General features: G+C 36.9%; 1 protein-coding gene across 1 annotated transcript in view; it reads left to right on the top strand.

Moving 5' to 3' along the window:
• The first annotated feature begins 4,509 nt into the window (after positions 1-4,509).
• The window catches only part of ATP10D (ATPase, class V, type 10D), a 109,264-nt gene continuing 91,311 nt past the window's right edge, over positions 4,510-22,462 (top strand). Inside the window, exon 1 of the mRNA XM_011975033.1 lies at positions 4,510-4,742. The gene's annotated coding sequence lies outside the window, so the exon portion shown is untranslated. The remainder of the gene's footprint in view (positions 4,743-22,462) is intronic.

Raw genomic sequence — 22,462 nt, 5'->3', positions numbered from 1 at the left:
TAGGGGAAATACACATTAACCAGAGAAATATATACTTCTTTTTCTCAACTACATCTATTCAGAAAAAAGCTCTGGTGCCTATCTTTGTCTAAATAAGAAACTAATTATTTTTCCTAGACTAAAGGGCCATCATTTCATATAAGGAATTGTGCTACTGTCCTATTACCAGTGTTCTTGATATTACAAACAGAATCAATAAATGGTTGATGGACTTATCTAGAACTCCGGGGCCAGCCTGGGTTTCTGATAATCTGGAGTTTCCCTTTCCGATATCCTGTGTAATCACTGCATGTCAAAGCTTTTTACAAGGTTAAAAACCAATTTGTTCTCCTATGGATGAAAGGGACTCACCTGATATAAAGGGAAAGAAATGTATTTCCTCTTAAAAAAAATGCACACATAAAATCAAGATCTATGTTTACAACTAGTAATAATAATGTAGATATTCTTGTTTCTAGAAATATAGAATTTCTACTGTCAACAAGGCAGTTATAGTCACAGCATGGTTTTACCCTATCCCAACAAAAATAATTTACTATTCACTTCCCTAATTTATTGAAAGCTGTGCTGCTTAGCCCACAGTAGAGAATTGCATTAAGAATTTGTGTTCTCAAGCCAGCTCTTTCACCTGTTGTCTTGCCATCTTGGATAAGTTGTTCTAACTCTCTGTGCCTCAGATTTCTCATCTCTAAATGAAGAATGACCTCATAGGGATGATAAGAGGAATACATGAAGTCATAGCTGTAAACTTCTTAGTACAGTGTCTAACAGAAATGGTTCACTAGCACTCAATGAATATTAAGGAAAGAAAAAAAGAGACATAAAATCCTGTGATTATGTTGTTAAAATCAGGGCTCATCTACAAGGGACAAGTTTATTTGCCTGCAGCATTGATCTCCTCCTCCTCCTCCTCTTCCTCCTCCTCCTCCTCCTCTTCCTCCTCCTCTTCTTCTTCCTCCTCTTCCTCTTCCTCTTCTTCTTCCTCTTCCTCTTCTCCTTCTCCTTCTCCTTTGCCAAAAGTTAGTCAGAAAACTGATGATGGGAAATGTCCTAATCTGTGCTAGAGTCATAGTAAGTACAAAGAAAAAGCTGTGGCTGATTATGAATCATAAGAAATCAGCCTGTGTGCCACTTTAGGAAATGTGAAATATTTTGAGGTAAACAAAAGTAAATCATGCTGCTTTACACGTTACATGTTAAAGTAGTAGCCCGAAATAATGCATATGTCTCTCTTTGACATATAACTGTATAACAAATATAATAGGTTCTAGGAAGAACCCTGTTTACGTTGATAACTGTTTGTCTTCTGCTGCCATACTAATCCTTGAGTATGTTTAAGAAAGGGTAAAATAGAAGTTAGTGAATTGATAATTATTATTAATTAAGCACCTATTATGTGTTTTACACAATGATAAGCACTTCAGCTACCTAACTTCATATAGTCTTAACAACGCAAAGGGAGATATTATTAGATCCATTTTACCTATAGAGCTTAGTATTGGTACCCAAGATCACATATCTAAAAATTTGCAGAGCCAAGATTTAAAACCAGGTCAAACCGAGGCATTGGCCTACTGTGCCACATATTTCCCACTGACAATTATGAAGTATTGAGAGTTACTAGTGTTGAGAGTCCAAATAATTTTCTAGCTGGAAAAGATGAAGTTCCCTCACTTCTATATTATATAGTTGAAATATTGTTTTATTTAAAAAAACTTCCTGAGAAGCGTAAAAAAGAACACGTTTCTGAAATTACAAGAAAGTAAATACATTTTAAATTGAAAATGACCATATAGATTTAAAGTAGCTAATGTCTTAAATTAAGAATCATATTTTATCTTTTTCAAAATAGGAATCAGTCTGAGGAGAAAATTGGATATTACAGAAGCATTGAAAAAAGAAAACACCAAACACAACAAAACCTAATAAATTAACAGAAACCCATCTTAATAGTGGATATTCCAATGACCTTCATGGCATTTATGAGTATCGATTTTTTAAAATTTTATTAGAAATATTTAAATTATTAAAATGATACAGACACAAATTTCATTCAAATGACAGACACAAATAGAAAGCTAATAATCTTAGATGCAATAATTCACGGACACAGAGCCAAAGCGTTGTCGTCTACTCGGCGACACCTTCTGGACGTGGAACACAGTCCGCTTGGCTGGGTGGGGACTTGTTCGTAGGCACATTTGGTTGTTGCATTTCCTTTTTTTTTTTTTAATTAATTTATTATTATTATTATACTTTCAGTTCTAGGGTACATGTGCATAACATGCAGGTTTGTTACATATGTATACTTGTGCCATGTTGCTGTGCTGCACCCATCAACTCGTCAGCACCCATCAACTCGTCATTTACATCTGTGTCCGTGAATTATTGTATCTAAAATAAAATGAATTCACCAAAAAAAAAAAAAGAAAACTTGAGGTTAAGTGAAAGAATCCAGTCACAAAGGACTCTACTATTCTATCTGTATGAAATACCAAGAATAGACAAATAGACACAGAAACTAGTTTAGTGGTTACCTACGGCTGGGGTTGGAATGGGGTGCCAGATGTTGAGGGGAAAATATAGAGTAACTGTTAATGGATATGGAGGTTCTTTTAGGGGTGATGAAATTGCAGAATTGATTGGGGTGATGGTTGCACAATTTTGTGACTATACTAAAAACAATTGATTTGTATATTTTAATTAGGTCAGTTGTGTGCTATATGAATCATATCTCAATAAAGATGTTATTTTTAAAATGAAAAAAAAAAAGAAAGCTAGTAATCTCCCCTCACTATCCTTCCCTGAGTAAAGAATTTTGAGGTGTATCTTCACATGTTTTTACATTTATATTAATATAAACAAATACATAAAGAATATGTATGAGGCTAAGATGTATTACATAATGTTTTCCGTTATTCTACTGCTATGCTCTTTAGACTTAAATATAATATAGATTTTCTCCTAAGACAATAATTCAAATCTTAGCCAGTGATTCTCCACCCTTGTGCACATTAGAATTTCTAGAGGAGCTTCAAAAACAGACATTGCCAGAGCGCCACCCCCAGAGATTCCGGTTTAATTGGCCTAGGTGGGGCCTTGGCATCAAGCTCCCCAGTTCACTGTGATGTGTAGCTAGTTAGAACCACTGATTTAAGCAATCCAAACAGGCTGCAAATGCCAGCTACATGCCTGAATTGTGCTGGTATGCACGTTCCCAGGAAGGCCCTCTGCTGAGGTAACAACACCAGTGCTTGATTGGCAGAGTTCAGGGAGGCCCTGCTACAGTTTTAAGTCTCCTCTATAAGGTTGACTCTCAGATAGGAAATGTGTTTCATCTTAAAGGATGTTAGAGACAGTCATATGACTGCAAAAAAATGCTACTAGGGCCAGGAATTTCAGAGGCCACATAAATGACAGTGTGTTCTACTAGGCTGGGTTAATTCTGAGGGTTGAGTTTGACTAAGCTCTAGAGATTTGTCCTTACCTGCAGATGGAGACTTCCCTAATGGAGCATCACCGGAAGCCACACCCAGAACTTGTTTCTCCTCGTCTGGCAGAAGCACGTTCTCAGTGGGTGCGGAAACTTGTTTGGCTTCTCTTGATCTGAGAGAATTTTCAAGTCGACCAACCAGCTCCCTGCGTCTGTACTGGTGAGCTCTTTACTGATAGTCAAACATTTGCAGGCTCATTTAGTTTTCTTCACTCTTGTTGCACATCAGAGAAACACTTGAGAGAATGGAATAGAGAAGAACAATATAGGAGAGTTGTGGAGAGTTTGGCCCCACTTTTTATATTTGTTTCAATGGGATAAAACAGGCAGCCAGGATTGTTAGGTTTTGTTCTGAGTTATTGGTTCGGCCTTCACTAAATGGTTTTTCCTCTTTCCAAATCAGTTAGACATTTTGAGGAACCAGACAGGTTGCTGAAGCTTATTTAGAAGTTAAAACAAAAAAAGTTGTGAGTTTTAAGCAAACGGACTTGGCAGGTGTATGGACAAAGCCACATTATCCTTAGTAAGGGAACGGAAGGGCAAAGTGTGAGGAAAACGACCAAATCAGAATTGTAATATTTTTCCACATTTCTTTTCTAGTCATAAAAACAGTAACATTATATATTATTTATGTATTTGGTGGTAGGGTCTCACTCTGTCGCCCAGGCTGGAACGCAGTGGCGCGACGTTTTTAGATTTGATCTCTTTTACCCTCCAAAAAATAATTGTCCAGTGTTCCACGTTTAGCTAAAGCAGTGAATTGTTAGAATTGCAGCAAAACAATGAACCAAACCGTCAACCGCGAGCAACCTGTACTTGGGAGGTGAAAGTCAGAGATGAGATTGCAAGGGCTCTGGGTCAGTGGGGCATCTGCTCTGGGCAGAAGGGCAGCTCTGTCAAACAGCTGGAGCTGGGAGCCCGGCGTTGCCAGGCCCTGCCCCTGCTACGTCACGGAGGGCTGGACGGCGGGCGATTGGCGGTGCACTGCAGCTCAGGCTGCTCTGCAGCTTGGCGGAGAGGGGAGGAGGAGCGGAGCGAGAAGTGGGTTGCTAGCTCAGCACAGGCTCCTGCGCCGGCTCCGGGGCTGAGTTTGGGAGATGTCTGAGAAGTGAATTTTTTTCCCCCCCGAAGGCAAATGGCTGGCGTGGAAGCACAACCCGCTTTCACTCTTCGGATTTGTGCTTAGCTCTTTTCTCGCACCTTGAGACTCGTGACCAACATGCTGTGATGTGTGCCGAGGGAGGAATTGGTAAGAATGAGACGGCGAATCCCTCTGACTGTCCCAGCCTTCTGCTTCACCGCCCACCAGCTTTTCCTTTCTGTTTCTCTCTCCTGTTTCTCCCTGCTCCACTTCCCTAGTCGTGTTTAGATTTGATGCCATGGTTCAAAATTACAGTTCTGGGCTGTTACTGAACTTTAAAAAAAAAGAAAAGGTAAAACGATTACACCATTTTCAATCATTTGATTGTTAAAGGGGAATTTAAAAATCTTTTAAATGCTGGATTTTGTAAAAAGGTAAACGATGCACACGCGGGCGCACACGGGCACTCACACACGGGCACTCACACACACGCATTCTCTCTCACACACACCTTTGTACACGAGGGTGCACACGGGCACGCAAACACACGCATTCATACACACACACACACACACACACACACACCTTTGTCATCCCATTGTGAAATCAGCAGTTTAAAGAAATTTTGGCTATCTGCCTCAAAGGTGATGAAAAGGGAAAGTGTTGAAGATTTAGCCCAGCAGATTTATTCTTAAGGCTGATTCCCTAAGGTTGATTCCTTAGGAAGAAAAAGGTGTTTGTATTGGAGCTTTCTCAGAAATAGTTTTCAAAGGAGTGCTACAAAGAAGCCTCCATGCTTCCCCCAAAACACTAACTTTAAAGAACCTAGTTATTATTCGGGGCACCCTTTATTTTACATTATAAAACATGTAGTTTTAATTTACCACGTACAGCAGAGAGACATCAGTTGGTTAGGGAATGGATGGTTATTTTGGTGTCTGGGACCCTGTGCCGTTAGAAAGAATATGTTTTAACTGCTCTTATCATGCTAGCTCAGGTTTTAAAACTGTGATCTGAATAAGACCAAAGTTTCTTCTTGCGTTCTTGTCATGCTGGTTCTAAGCAGGGAGAAAAACAAGTCTGTATGGACAAAGCAAACCTCTAACTCAAAATCAACCTTGAAAGATGCATCAGCAAGGACAGGGCTCCTCATCCACCAATATTTTTTGTATCAGCCTTTAAATCAGCTAGGTCACACTTCTGTGAAGAATAGCATCATCAAAAACCCATATTAACTTGTGAAGAGCAAAAATCTTTGCAACGGAGTAGTTCATTCAGTGCCCGCAGCAAGAGCCTCCCACTTCGATCCACCTCAAAAAGTAATAACTGCTTCTTCTGGACTGTTTTCTATTCTCACTACAAATACATATCATATACCTACATTGAGATAGTTTATTTTTATTAAAATGAAGTCATTTTATATATTTGGAAAAATAACTTAGAAACATTTTGAAGTTTTAGCGAGTTTTAAAAATAACGTTTAATTTTCATGCTAATTTAACATTCATTAAATTGCATGAAAAAGAAGGAAAATCTAAGCACTCTAAACTAGAATGTGGGGAGTGTTTGACCCTGGCTTAGCAAAACCTGAATACTTTTCATACTTAGTGATTAAATGGAATTGAATAGGTCCGGGCGCCGTGGCTCATGCCTGTAATCCCAGCACTTTGGGAGGCTGAGGCGGGCTTATCACCTGAGGTCAGGAGTTTGAGACCAGTCTGACCAACATGGAGAAACCCCATCTCTACTAAAAATGTAAAATCAGCTGGGCGTGGTGGTGCATGCCTGTAATCCCAGCTACTCGGGAGGCTGAGGCAGGAGAATCGCTTGAACCCGGGAGGTGGAGGTTGCAGTGAGCTGAGATCGTGCGGTTGCACCCCAGTCTAGGTAACAAGAGCGAAACTCTGTCTCCCCTTCCCCAGAAAAAAATAGGATACCATTTATTTTGCTATTGTCAGTAAAATGAAGGAAAATGCTCAAATATGATTATAATTTATCATAGAACAGAGGTGACTCACCTGTCAGACAATTGCACTTCCTATAATTGACCTTTTAAATTAAGGGTTTAAAAAAAATACACATATTCAAGCCTTCATTTTCTTTATTGTCTCATATATTTGGAAGTAGTTCTACTGAGGAAGAATCAAAGAAAATGCTACAAGTAAGACTGAGAATTCTCACAGAACAATGCATTGATGAATATAAATGTAATAGTGCTTGAAGAAAAGGAGAATTGATTTATCAACTCTAGGAACAAATATATGTGTGCTGGATGCTATCACTAATCTTGGTCAGTTATTCCTTCCCTATTTTCTGAGATAAACTTATTTCATTTCAGAAATCATTTTAGCCGTAGAATCAATACTTTTTTTTATGGCTTTGCAGAATAAGGACTAATAGTGATGCTAGTTTTGTAAAAGAGTTGTGACCTTAATGGAATTTTTTAATGCTACTCAATAAAAGGTATATCAATACAACTATTTGAGGCAATTACATGGTAGTATGTATTAAAACCTGTGAATGTTGGGCCAGGCACAGTGGCTCGTGCTTGTAATCCTAGCACTTTGGGAGGCTGAGGCAGAAAGATCCCTTGAGCTCAGGGGTTCAATACCTGCCTGGTCCCGTTTTGCTCTCATCTCTGCAAAATAAAACAAAGCCTCTGAATGTTCATAGCCTTTGACTAAGTAATTTTGGGTCTAAGTGATTTTTTGGGTCTAAAAACATAGCCTAAGGAAATAATATGAATCGCATATTAAGATGTATAAATATGTTTATTACAATCTTATCTGTAATATGAAAAAATGGAAACAAAGCCCCAATAACACAATATTTAAATAAATTAGTGTAGTTTTAATCTATATTGATAAAACTCAGTTACAAAAGTTTTTTTTTTTAATTTAATGACTTGGAAAATATACTTGCAATGTATTCCATAAAAAAGTGAAATTTAATATATTATCTTATGTGTAAAATATAATTTTGAAATAAATACATAAAATTTAATTAATTTAATCAAAAATATTTATTAAGCTATTACTCTAAGACAGTGTCCTAAATTAACAGGGATTGAAAAAGATTAATGCAGTTCCTGTTTGCATACAAGTTTCTTTTGCATCAATGGACATATCCATTAAAATATCATATTTCCCCCACCCCCCAAAAAATGTTTTCCTAGGTAGTAGAGTTATAGCTTGATTTTCTTTTTTATATTTTTTCTAATATTCCAAAATCTTTTAAAGCAACTGTTATTTTTATAAAAACAAAATACCACCTTCAAAAATATCACCAAGAAATATAATAAGCAAAAAAAAAAAAAAAAAAGATAAATGGTAAGCTCTGTATTTTACATGCTCCCTTTAAAAAGATACTATAAAAAGCAGTGTGACATTGCTATGGTCTAAATGTTTGTTCCCTCCCTTTCCAAGTTCGTATGTTGATTCCCAATCCCCAGTGTGATGGTAGTAGGAGGTACAGCCTTGGAATGTGGTTAGATTATGAGAAAGGATTCCTCATGAATGGGATTAGTGCCCTCATAAAAGAGGCCACAAAGAGCTGCCTTGCCTCTTCCACCATGGGAGGATGCAGTGAGAAGGTGCCACCTATGAATCAGAAGGTGAGCTCTCACCAAGCACAGTATCTGCTGGCACCTTGATGTTGGACTTCCCAGCCTCTAGAACTTTAGGAAATAACTTTCTGTTGGTTACAAATCACCTAGTTTATGGTAATTTGTTATAGCAACCCAAATGGACTAAGGCAGAGATAGATTAATACTGCTATACAAATGAACCCCGATGAGAAATAGATATAAATGGGCAATTCAAAAAAAATTTAATTATCTAAGGTTGGGGTAGGGGGGATGTTAACCTCCCAATAATCAAAGAAACCCAACATAGCAATAAATTACCACATTTTCACACATCACATTAACAAATGTGGACAACAAATCAAAATGTATCATTTTGTTGGGAAAACTATTCAGTAATATGAGAAAATATTCATGATATGGAAAAATGTTTATAGTATGAGAAGTGGATAAAAGCAAGTTACAAAATGATATCCTAGTTTTGAAAAAAAAAATATCAACCTATGCACAGAAACCAATATATTGGTGGGGAATAAACCAAAGGTTAATAGTATTTATATTTGGGTGGTAGGATTATAGTTTATTTCTATTTTTCTCATGGTGTTAATATATAGTTTCTAAAATTTCTGCAGTGAATATATTTTAGTTATCAGAGAAAACAAGTCACTATCCTAATAAAGCAATTTGTCCTAGTAAGAAGAGCACATATATGATATTATATATCCCCTCCTTCACAAAGTCGCCCTGTCTCCCTTATCGTGTGTACTTTTATGTTAGGTATCATTATTTCTGAATTATTTTTCTGATGAGAACATTTGGATTATAAGGGAAATCACAAAATAAGGCTATTCTGCTCACATTCACTGTTTTGCCCCCACCTGTTTTCTAAAATAATAAGCAGTGTTGAACAGATTTGAGCTTTACTTCCCTTTAATTTCCTGTTGATTTCATTTGCCAGGGCCTAGAGCTGATAGGCTTTAATTAAATACTCTTTAATTTCTTTTTCTGAAGTCTGCTTATTCAGTTTAAGGCCTTTTTGAATGAGGAAGATGGGTACTACTACATTCCTCTTAGTAAAACTTACAAGATTTTAACTCTTTAGGTAGGCTAGGTAATACAAATCATAATTTTCTTGATTATGAGAAGGAAAGTGAAAATCAGTTTTTACCTGTCTCAAAATGTTGTGAAATCTTTTTCTTTTATTTATAGGATTCATAACTACTTAGCATGTGTTTTTAAACTTTGATTTCCCCTTAATTAGACTACAATAATATAGTTAGAAGGTTTTAGTATGTGGCCAAAGGAACAACTCCATGTTTTCTAAAAGGCCTAGAGAACACGTATAGGGTGCCTCTCCTCTTTCCCTTTATGTTCGTCATTTGGCGAATTACTGGAAGATGGCGGTTCTGGCCGAAAGGAAGTGCAAATAAATCTTATAAATGTCTGTATCATATCACACTCTTCTCAGATATCTTCGGCGATTTCCCATATTCTTCATCTTAGCAAGTCAGGGCTTCAGTTTGGTCCCAACCTAGATTTTCATTTAATTTGCCATCACTTCTTAATTTGTACTTGAAACTGCAGCCATATTGAACTACTCATTGTTACTTAAATAGTCTGCACCCTCCTTGCCTCCTTGCCTGTATTCGTATTACCTTTTCTAAAAATCTATAAATCTCTTCTGTCAGGATTCCAAACATTTCCCAAGGCTTACTTATAATACCTTCTTTTCTGGGAAGCCTTTCCTCTTCTCCCTTTCTATCCTCTGACTTCACACCATACTTTCTCATAAGACTTTCTGTTTCCCTAAATTCATATACTGCACAATTATCCTAATTTCATCCTTTTTATTGAATTAAATACTTGATCTGTTCTGGGGCTAGTTTATTCATTCCCAAAGTACCCAGCACCGTGCCTGGGACAAGGTAAAATAAATGTACCATAGAAAATAAACTCCTAGAAGGCAGATAATTTTGTCCATTTTGTTCCCTGGTTTATTTCCAGTATAAATAACAATGCCTAGCATATAGTAGTGGTGCCAAAAATATTAATTGAAAGATTAAAATTACAGAGCACCTTTAGTGTGTTAGGCACAGTGCATTGTTTAATAAATCTCTTTACAAAATTGTGTGAGGTGGTGATATTATTTCCATTTTACAGATTTGGAAACTGATGCTCAGAAAGGCTAAAAGCTTGTGGTAAATGGACAACTGTGAATCTGTTTGCCAAACTTGTGTTCATTCTGCTAATTGCAGATGCTGTTTGTTGCTGTTTTGAAAATAACTATTTATATTATCAGTACTTACTCAAAATAAATGTAGTGTGATGCATAGGTACCATTGAGTTAATTATTGGGATTATGTATTTATCATGAATCTATTTTATAATTTCAATGAAGATCAACTTGTTTCTAATACCATTTATAGTTTTGATCTGCCTCTTATTTGTGTTTATATACTATTCTTAGTAATACTTATAGGCCTCAGGTACAGTTTAAATATATGTACTGAGACAGTTTAAGTAATTGACATGTGTAATCCATGCTTTCATTGCAATAAGTCATGTGCTGAAGTAATTTTTAGCCACTGTGAAATAATACTTCTGTATGTAATAATTATAATATATTAATATTAATTCATTCAGTAGCTTCCAAAAGAAAGTCTTTAATACATTTTAGAAATTAATTAAATCTCTCATCTATCAGACTGAATTTTCCTTTTTTATAGTTTAAGCAAAATAACTAATGTTAATACCTATCTGTCTTCATCACATATCCAGTAATATGTTATATTCTTTAAAGAAAATAACAGAATATAATTCAAAATTTTAGTCTCTAATGTGCTTATTTGCCTCATCTGTATAGCTTGAGCAAATAATCGGTGAGAGACCTTTAGAAAACCTCTGATGTAGTCTATTGATATAACCTTTTGATCTTACAGTTGTTCAGGGGCTAAATTCTTTCCATTTCAGCTACAAATAATTCTACTTTCCTATTCATTATTCTTTTTATCTCTTATCATTTCTCTTTCTTTTAAGCATATTATTTTCCTTTGCTTTTTAAAAACTTCTGTGGTTACTCATATAGAAAATAATTGCCCTATTTCTTGTATATAAGAAAAATAGTTTCACTGATTATTTAAACATTAATATATACATCATTTGTATGAGAAAGATTAACTGCATAAAAATAATATTTAATGATAATGACTTCTTGGGGAAAATACACAGTCCCTGACTTATGATGGTTCAACTTATGATTTTTCCACCTTATGATGATGCAAAAGAGATACACATTTAGTAGAAACTGTACTTCAAGTTCCCACACAACCATTCTGTCTTTTGCTTCCAGTATAGTATTCAGTAAAGTACATGAGATATTGAACACTTGATTATAAAGTAGGCTTTGTGTTAGATGACTTTGTCCAACTGTATGCTAATGTGAGTGTTCTGAGCACACTTAAAGTAAGCTCGGCTAAGCTGTGATGTTCAGTAGGTTAGTGTATGACATGCACTTTTGACTTACGATATTTTCAATTTACCATGGGTTTATGAAGGAGCATCTGCATTCATTAATTAAAAATAAGTCTTTCCAGAGTATATTTGAGCTGCCTAGGTCTATGATTTTCAAAGTGTGGCCCCCAGAGTAGGTGCATCAGTATCACTTGAGCTTGTTAGAATGCAAATTCTCAGGCCACTGCAGAACTACTGAATCAGAGAAACTGGTGTGATTGTGTGCTTGGGTTGGGGAGGGGGCGGCAGGGCGGGCAGAATATATGTTTTAACAAGCTCTCTATGTGATTCTGATCTATAGTAAAGCTGGAGACCACAGGCTTGGAGTAAGATCCTCAGGTGAGCAGGTCAATATATTCACTGGGTTTTGACAGGTAGGTGCCGGACTTAAAAGGTCTCCAGGAAAGAGAATTTTATTTTCTTTCCTGAATGCTATTTCAGATACCTCTGTGTTATTACTAAGCTGGCTGCAAAAGTCATTAATTTAATACATGAAACTAAAAAAAGACAGTCACAAACACAATGTTCAACACTTAAAGGTGTGCATTGGATAGGTTTTATGTTATTATTTGCTTCCTGGCAACAGATTCCCTTTAAAAAAAAAAACAGAATTAAACTAAACATTTGTACAAATGTTTCATAAAGGAAAAAGTAAGACTTTTCCCCCCAGTTCTTTGATCTCGGATATATTTGGGGATGATGGTTGAAAGAAGCAAATGTGAATCTTATGACTTTCATTAGAGAGTTTGTGCCTAAGGAATCGAGTTTTCTTAGCAATCCTGCATGCTTTTGAAGTGGTAAGGAATGATACATCTACTGTGACCATTAAAGTTGTAATTAATTAACTCTGTAAACTTAAAATCCAAGCATAAAAATATTTTCATAGTGCATCTTTAAACAACCTAGGCTGTATTCTTTTAATATACTTTAGATCTAATCAAGTTAGATTAAGTACCTCATTTATTGCTGGAAATTCTATATCCCAGCTCTCTTTATCTTAATTGGCCCATGTGATGTTGAATATGGTCATTTTGGAATGTTGTAGATTGGTCATGTTATGAAGATATTAGAAATAAGCAGAAAGAATTTTGAAATAGGTTTTTAATTAGGAATTGAAAATTTTCTTAACTACAAACTTTTATTTTCCTACTGACTTTAATTTTCTAAAGAGCAATGAAGGTAATATTTGAAAAGATAACCGACTTATTTTTGAGATTTTTATATTACTTTCACATCAAAAACTCCATATGCCCTACATACGTATAGGCATAAAAATGTTTCATTGAAACAATTATGTGAGCAGACAACCATTTAAATTCTGTTTTCACAACTAATTTTCAGAAAGAAGAGTCTCCCAAAACTATATCGACATTTAAGTATGCTATTTATTACAATTTAGCCAGACATTTATCAAGTAACTTTTAGTAATTATCTTTTCGTAAAAACAAAAAACAAAAACCCCAAAACTGAATGCTTTAATTAATTAGTTTTGCAACATTTATAATTACATGTAATGCTTCTATGCGGGAACACACGTATTTGCCTTTATCAAGAAGCTTATTCACTAAACTATGTTTAACTTGTATGTCAAGAAACTTATATACTAAGTTAAATATAATTTCTGGTTTAATATTGAGTATAGCATTATTATTATTATGTACACATGTTACGCATGGCCTTGTGTGTGAACATTCATTTTCAGTGTTGAGGCAGCACACTTGGCTTGCATTTTGTGAAGTTGCGCTTTAAAAAAAAAAAGGGAAGAAAAAAAGACTTAAAGAAATGCGTCTCTTTCCCACATCTTAAATGTAAAAGCAATACATTAAGTTCTGTGTGTAGGCTTCATGATTATAAGAAGTTTAATCAAAATTTAACTTTTTGATTAAAATGAAGATCTGTTTTCTAATTCCAAAATAAGTATATGTGTTAATGGTTAAAAAAAAAATGGAGAGTATAAAAACACTGAAAAAATTAAAATCTGCTATTAATAGACTGTCTCAAAATAACCAGTGTTAATGTTTTTAAAAATATATTATTCCAAATTCTTCCATGTTTATATATTGTATATATTCATAGTTGAGATTATACTTGTATACAGGTCTAAATCGTGCTTTAAAACTTTATAAACTTTAAGCATTTTATGAGTCATTAAAAATTCTTTTAAACAATTTTTTTTTTTTTGAGACGGAATTTCGCTCTTGTTGCTCAGGCTGGAGTATAATGGCTCTATCTCGGCTCTCCACAACCTCCACCTCCTGTGTGCAAGCGATTCTCCTGCCTCAGCCTCCCCAGCAGCTGAGATTACAGGCATGCGCCACACGCCTGGCTAATTTTGTATTTTTAGTAGAGATGGGGTTTCTCCATCTTGGTCAGGCCGGTCTTGAACTCCTGACCTCAGGTGATCTGCCTGCCCCAGCCTCCCAAAGTATTGGAATTACAGGCATGAGCCACCATGCCCAGCCTAAACATCATTTTTAGCAGCTGTCTTGTATTTCCATTAGAAATAAATTTAACACAATTAGATATAATGCAGTTAACAATTTCTCTATTTCTGAACATTTGTGTAGTGACTTTTTTTTTTTTTTTTTTTTTTGAGATGGAGTTTTGCTCTTGTTGCCCAGGCTAGAGTGCAATGGCACAATCTCGGCTCATAGCAACCTCTGCCTCCCACGTTCAAGCCATTCTCCTGCCTCAGCCTCCAGAGTAACTGGGATTACAGGCATACACTACCATGCCCAGCTAATTTTGTATTTTTAGTAGAGACAGGGTTTCTCCATGTTGGTCTGGCTGGTCTCGAACCCCAGACCTCAGGTGATCCGCCCGCCTCGGCCTCCCAAAGTACTGGGATTACAGATGTGAGCCACCATGCCCGGCTGTGTAGTGACTTTCTTGGGCTGAGATGAGTATATTTCTACTGAGGGCCAGCCAGAGATAACACTTTTAGGGCATATTGTCCTATGGGTCTAAAGAAGTAAGAGCAGGTTAAAGTCCTCCAAAATTATATGATTGTATACCTTCATTGAGCATTATGAATAAAGAAACTCTTTGCTACATTCTACATTCAGAGTCAAAAAATGCTACCTCTGTCTTAAATTATTTTTTTAGGTTACTACTGAAGTTGAAAATATTTTTTTCCTATATATTTGTAGTATGTGGCTTCTGTGTTTGTTCAGGCTTTTTTTCCAACTGTGTTATTCATATGACTATTAAATCAGAAATGAATAATTTTTAATATTGATCTTATAAGATACTAATTAATTAATTTTTGAGACTGAGTTTCACTCTACTGCCCAGGCTGGAGTGCAGTGGCGTGATCTCGGCTCACTATAACCTCCACCTCCTGGGTTCGAGTGATTCTCATGCCTCAGCCTCCCGAGTAGCTATGATTACAGTCGCCTGCTACCACGACCGGATAATTTTTGTATTTTTAGTAGAGATGGGGTTTCACCACATTGGCCAGGCTGGTCTCAAACTTCTGACCTCAGGCGATCCTTCCGCCTCGGCCTCCCAAATTGCTGGGATTACAGGCGTGAGCCACTGCACCCGGCCTATAAGATATTAATTTAAAAAATACACCATTATGGCCAGGCACGGTGGCTCATACCTGCAATCCCAGCACTTTAGGAGGCTGAGGTGGACAGATCGCCTGAAGTTGGGAGTTCGAGACTAGCCTGACCAATGTGGAGAAATCTCGTCTCTACTAAAAATACAGAATTAGCCAGCTGTGCTGGCAAATGCCTGTAATCCCAGCTACTCAGGAGGCTGAGGCAGGAGAATCACTTGAACCAGAGAGGCCGACATTGGGGTGAGCTGAGATTGCACCATTGCACCCCAGCCTGGACAACAAGAGCAAAACTCCATCTCAAAAAAAAAAAAAAAATCGCTGTGAGTAGTAATAGACTTGTTAGGGTGATACTGAAACAATGGGGCAGATTCCACAGATTAGCTCAAATAGGCTGTGAAAATGTTAGGATAAGTACCTATCTGTAGAAATCTTAGTTTATTTTATAGTTTAATCATACTAGCATATAAAATTCTGGCAAGCATAATCATATTATATTCAAATTGACTTAAATAATTTATGACACATTCATAAATAATGACATAGTTTAGGAATTAATAAAAGCCTATCTATATATGCATGAATAAGAAAATGGTAGTGGAGCAAACAGCAGGATTATTGTATGTGAATTGCCACTAACTTGCTGTGTAATTTTGGGTAAGTCATTCTTTCCAAACCTGTTTTCTTCTGTGTAAACTAGTTGGATATTAACATTTTTTTCCAGCTTTAACATTCTGAGTTTTTTGTTTAAGTTCTTAAGCATCTTTAAAATGCTTTTCCTACTTTGAAGAAATGTTGGCATCAAACAATTCATACGTATTCTTATAAAAAAAGTAAGAATAGCTACCATTTGTTGATCTATTATATGTCAGATGCCTTACATAAATTCCCATTAACTCCTCACAACAACCCTACAGAGCAGATGGTATCATTGCCATTTTCCTAATTGGAAAACTGAGTGTCATAAGAAGTCCCACTAGGGCTGAGAGGGAGAGCCAGAATTTGAACCCATGACTCGGAAATGCTCTGTTCTTTCCACAGTGCCACTTACCTCTCCCTTGGACAAATGTGATGACTTGTTTTAACCCACAGTTTCTCAACAGCAGCATTTTTTGACATTTCGGACTAGATAATTATTTGTTGTGAAGGATTGTCCTGTTCATTGCTGCATATTTAACAGCATCTCTGGCTTCTTTCCACAACCAAAAGTATCACCAGATATTAGCAAATGTCCTAGGGGGCTGGAAGGGGAGGTACAATTGGCCCCATCTGAGGACCACTGATCTAATACAACTTAAGTCATCAGTAGTCTGAGGACAAACATAATTACTTTCTCCAGCAAAGGCTTTAGGCCATTTTAAGGGTCAAGATGGAATTAACCAAGTAGATCTCCAGCAAAGGAACCTATCTACTCCTTCATGCAATAATACTTATTATACATTGATTGTCCCTTATTCTCTTAAGATTCATCCCATTTGGAGAGTGTTTTTTGGGGTGCAAGGTATATCAACAAGAACCTGATTAATGTTTGTTAATTCACTGAAAAGTATTCACTGAGGGCATGTTATATGCCAGGCATTGTCCAGTTATTGGTTAAAACAGTAAACAAGATGGCCTTGTAGGAGAAACAAGTATTAAATCATTTTAGCTCATTCTCCTTTATCTTCCTAATAATCTTGTAAAGATTCTGTTTAGAACCACAATCCAGTGTGTTTATCATGTTTTTCATATATACACAACTTACCACATGAAACTGGAGTTTACCTTCCTTAGTGTGAATGAGTAAAGATTACACACTGGGAAACTTGTGTTCTTCTGCTAGTTCAAATATATATTTTGGCTCTGATTTTTAAGTGAGCACATATCTGTGTGCTAGCTTCATTTTGAAACTTAACTGTTTATCTATTGGTTCGTGTTTTAATGCTCTTACCATTTTGTGGTCTGAAGCTTGGCCACATATTTATCAAAGTTTGTCTTGTGGGAATTAATCTCTGAAGTACCTCTGGTAAAGAGGGAATCTTATGAGGTTCATGCCTGATCCCTTTACTAGACTCTGTACTTCTGGAGGACAGAAACCATGGAGTTCACATGGGACTTCCCATCATGTTAGTTTTCAATGCCTGGAAAAGTACCTGGTTGGCAATGGTAGCCTTTCAGTACCTATTTCTAACAAATATAAGGAAAAGAAATCTCTAAATCGTGAAAATAGATTTCACTAAATAAATCTTGCTGAATTTTTATCTTCTACTTCCTGAAGACCTCTGAGGTCATTTATTTACATTTCTTAATTATTCTAAGGTAGTTGGAAGTAAAAAAAATCTTTATAAAAACAGATTTGGTCAGCTGATGGGGAAAAAGCCTGTAAAACCATTCAAAACAAGGAGGTCTTCAAGTACTTGAAGAAAACCTTATGGAAATGCTTCTGAAGACCCTGAAGGCATCACTATAAAGAGTATGCTTGTCCTCAGAACATTAGTGCTGAATTCTCAGAGAAGAAAATTTACTTGAAATGCCATGTCAAATATAGGAAAATTGGGTACACATTGTATAGTGATTTCTATCCTGGATGAAATTGTTTTGATACTTTAAAGAATAAACTTTAAACTGTCTTAAAAAAGGCTACTCAGAATAACTTCCTCCCGGAGAGTTTTAGAACAATAAAATTTAAATACTTCAGCTATTTCTAAAAATAAGTCCTACTTATTTCCTTTTTTATGTCTTCCTGTTGCAGTTTCGTAAGTGTCCATTTTAGAATTACATGCTCTAGATCTTAATGTGAACTATAATAACTTTAGCATGCATAATAAGAGCTGTAGTGAGCTACATACCATGAAATGCCTAAGTTATTATATCACATGTAGAGCCAGTGTGTATAAGATTGTTAAAGGTGTTCTAGTCTTTGCTGCCTATAAGAGGGGTGTTATTTTACTCATTCATTCTTGGGTTCATTCCACAGATATTCATTGAAAATCTACTCTTGGCCGGGCGCGGTGGCTCAAGCCTGTAATCCCAGCACTTTGGGAGGCCGAGACAGGCGGATTACGAGGTCAGGAGATCGAGACCATCCTGGCTAACACGGTGAAACCCTGTCTCTACTAAAAACTACAAAAAAAAAACTAGCCGGGCGAGGTGGTGGGCGCCTGTAGTCCCAGCTACTCGGGAGGTTGAGACAGGAGAATGGCGTGAACCCGGGAGGCGGAGCTTGCAGTGAGCTGAGATCCGGCCACCGCACTCCAGCCCAGGCAACAGAGTGAGACTCCGTCTCAAAAAAAAAAAAAAAAGAAAATCTACTCTTTGCCTGATATTGTACTCTTCCAAGCCTAGGCCATATCAATGAACCAAAAAGACAGAAATTTCTATCCTGATGGAGGAGGGAGACAGACAAAAGCTAAAATACCAAAGTAAATTATGCATTGTTAGAAAGTGACATACATGTTTCATGAAAAGTAAACAGGCAAAGAGAATAACAAGAGGCTGATCATATGGAACACTGGAGGTGGCTACCATAATTACATGGGAGCCTTTAGAGAGTCTTAAGTTGTGAAATTGTCAGGATCTAACTTATGTTATACCAGGACTAGACTGATAGTGGTGAATCAGGTTGATTGTAATAAAGGTGATGAGAAGTGGTACGATTCTGGATATAGTTAAGGGAAGAGTCAACAGAATTTGCAGACTGACATGATGTGAGTTGTAAGTGAAAGACAGAAACCAAGGATGACTCAAAAGTTTTTGGGCTGAGCATCTAGAAGAAGGGAGCTATTAGCTGACAGGGCTAATCTGGGGGATAAGCAGTTTGGGGGAGAGTGCTTGGATCTCCATTTGCACTTGTTACTTTCTGGAGATGGGCTGCTTCCTGGGCGTCAGTCTGGAGTTTTGTAAAGAGGTCTGTGCTAGAGGAACGGAACTTGTGGAAGTTCTCGTTGGATGGCCTTGGTTTTCTCAGTAAAATAGAAACAAGGTCATCAGCAGGAAGAAAGTTAGGAGGGAGATATTGGATGTTCGAGGAGAAAGGAGAGGGTATGAAACAGTTGTGTATGAGAGTGGGAGAATACATGGACAGGAAATGCAGCATGATTGCAGTTAGTGTGAATGGCCAACTTAGAGTTTGTGGTCAGGAGGTTAAAGTGACTCTGACAAGGTGTTGTGCGTTTCTTTCCAGCCACTTTCAACCTGTAGGTACTGGAACAGAGTACATAGAGCTTTACATGTGAATGTAAGCAGGGTGAGGGTTTTGCCAAGAAAGAAATGAGAGAGGAGTTCACTGGGTGAGAGAATATATGAGGAAGTGATTACAGTATTAACCATAAAATTTAAGCTAAGGAAGGAAATGAGATCACTTGAGAATATGGGGCAGTGAAAAGATGGTTGGTGGTCGTTTATGGGTAGGATCAGTGATATTGGAGTCAGGTTAAAAGTGAGTCATTTATTTGAAAGTAAATTTTATATGCATGTATTGAATTATAGTTCAAACACATATAAAGTCCTCTATTGAATCGCTCTAAGGCACAGTAAGCAGTAAAAATGGGTAACCTCACCTAGTACAAAATGAATGTTTTAAAAGTAAATAAATGCAGGCTGGGCGCGGTGGCTCATGCCTGTAATCCCAGGACTTTGGGAGACCGAGGCGGGCGGATCACGAGGTCAGGAGATCGAGACCACCCTGGCTAACACAGTGAAACCCCGTCTCTACTAAAAATACAAAAAATTAGCTGGTCGTGGTGGCGGGCGCCTGTAGTCCCAGCTACTCGGGAGGCTGAGGCGGGGAGAATGGCGTGAACCTGGGAGGCAGAGCTTGCAGTGAAGAGCCAGATCATGCCACCGCACTCCAGCCTGGGTGACAGAGCGAGACTCCATCTCAAAAAAGTAAATAAATGCAAATATTTAAATTTATTTGTTCACTTTATTTTTTCAAATGAAGCATGCCTTTAGCATTTTTCTCTAAATATCTTAAATTTAATTTTTTAATATCACTTTTCTCCTATTGTCTCTCTCAACCCTCACATTCTTTGGTGGGTTGCCAGAGCTATATGCCTTCTGCCAACTCATTGTTCAAGTGTCACTGCCCTGTATCAGAGCCCTCTGATAGCTGCCAAGGCTCTCATTCCATATAAGTTATCTGGATTAAGCTTGAGCAACTACTTACTAAGATGTGCCACTTGGGTGAGTTTCTCAAACACTCTGTTTCCTCATTACTAAGTGGAGATAATAATATGTACTTTGTTGTAAGGATTAAAATTAATGAATGCATGTGTATCCTTTGCATATAACCTGGTATATGTCTATAAATGGTAGCTATTGATATGACCTTAGGTCTATTAAATTAACAATATTTATTAATGTTCAATAACCAAATCTCAAAATCATGCTATCTTGTCATTTCAATAACATATTAGTTTAGGAGCACATAGGATCACTAAAGTCAAAACACAGTATTGTTACCATCGATATTTTCATATTTTTTTCAGCTTTAAAAAGAAATTAAGGCATATTAGGTATTCACCATAAATATGGGTAAGATTTCTTTTTAGTTCCTGATAACATAGACATACACATATACAACTGCAATATTTTACCTGCCTTTTGCTAGTCTAAACCAGCTTTGAGCCTGATTATTCACAAACAGTAACTTATTTGGACATGTGATCTGAATTGTATTGAAGAAGGGAAGCATTAAAAAAAAAATCTGAAGTGTATTGAAGAAGAGAAGCGTTAACACTTTCAATGTCTGAATGGACTATCCATAGAATATATATATATATATTTGATTATATATGGTTTTGATTTTACATGTTTTCCTCTTTTATATAAAACATGCATATATGTATGTATGTAATATATGTATATAATATTACACATATAAATATATATAAAATATACATATATGTATGTGATATTACATATAAATATATAAAAACTTTATTCTCACATGAGAGAACTGAAGAAACTCTTATTTAGTGCACGTTTGGAAACAGTAAGAATGGGTAACTATTTCTAGTGTGAAACAATGCATCTAGATACCACAGTCTACTTTTATATGTTTTTCAAAATAAACATGTCATGTGAAAATTCTAATTTGACTCTCCATCAGCAATTATGTAAAACATGTCACTCGGCCAGGTGCAGTGGCTTATGCCTGTTAATCCCAGTAATTTTGGAGGCCCGGGCAGGCAGATCACTTGAAGTCAGGAGTTTGAGACCAGCCTGGCCACTATGGTGAAACCCCATCTCTACTAAAAATACAAAAATTAGCTGGGCCTGCTGGTGCATGCCTGTAATCCCAGCTACTCAGGAGGCTGGGACAGGAGGATCGCTTGAACCTGGAAGGTGGAGGTTGCAGTGAGCTGAGACCATACCACTGCACTCAAGCCTGAGTGACAGAGTGAGACTCTATCTCAGAAAATAGATAAATAAAAATAAAACAAAATAAAATAAAAGCATGTCACTTATTGCTGTGGAGAGTTCCTTCCCTCAGTCTGAGTGAGAGCCTGCTTCTGTGATGTAGAACAGTATCTTCTATTTCTGTCTCCCCAAAGTCAATCACAGTGTCTGGCATATGGTAGGTTTTCATGTCATGCTTGCTGAATGAATTGAAGTTGAATGAGCTCTTCTCTAAAGATATGTAAGGGCTAAGTGCTTCAGTACCGTTGCCCTTTTTTCCATTTAGGGTTCTTAAAATGACGAAACTATTGCAAACATTTCTTTGCTAGTGGTAAAAGTGAAAAGTAATATGGCTTAGCTTTTTATGAACTTATGTAGCACTTCCTCCCATGAAAATAATCACCAGTTATCAAAAGTAATTTCTTATAGGGCTGGGGGCAGTGGCTCTCTCCTGTAATCCCAGTGCTTTGGGAGGCCGAGGTGGGAGGATTGCTTGAGCCCAGAAGTTTGAGACCAACCTGGGCAGTAAGCAAGACCCTGTCTCTACAAAATAAAATAAAAAATTAGCTAGATGTGGTGGCTCATGCCTGTCATCCCAGCTACTTGGGAAGGTGAGGCAGGAGGATAGCTTGAGCCCAGAAAGTCATGGCTGCAGTGAGTTGTCATTGCACCACTGCACTCCAGCCTGGGCAACAGAGGAAGAACGTGTCTAAAAGAAATTAATTACTTTAATTCAATGTTTTGGGTGACATATTACCCTTGCCTGACTTTTAATGTATATCTAAAATATAGAATATGTACTCCTACTGGGGATTTAGTTCAAGGTCACTTAACAGAAAATATTGAATGGCA

Source organism: Mandrillus leucophaeus, unplaced genomic scaffold (assembly GCF_000951045.1).
Source record: "Mandrillus leucophaeus isolate KB7577 unplaced genomic scaffold, Mleu.le_1.0 Scaffold1504, whole genome shotgun sequence".
In the NCBI taxonomy this organism is placed as follows: domain Eukaryota; kingdom Metazoa; phylum Chordata; class Mammalia; order Primates; family Cercopithecidae; genus Mandrillus; species Mandrillus leucophaeus.
Note: the sequence above shows the minus strand (reverse complement) of the source record. Positions and strands in the feature narration are given on the sequence as shown.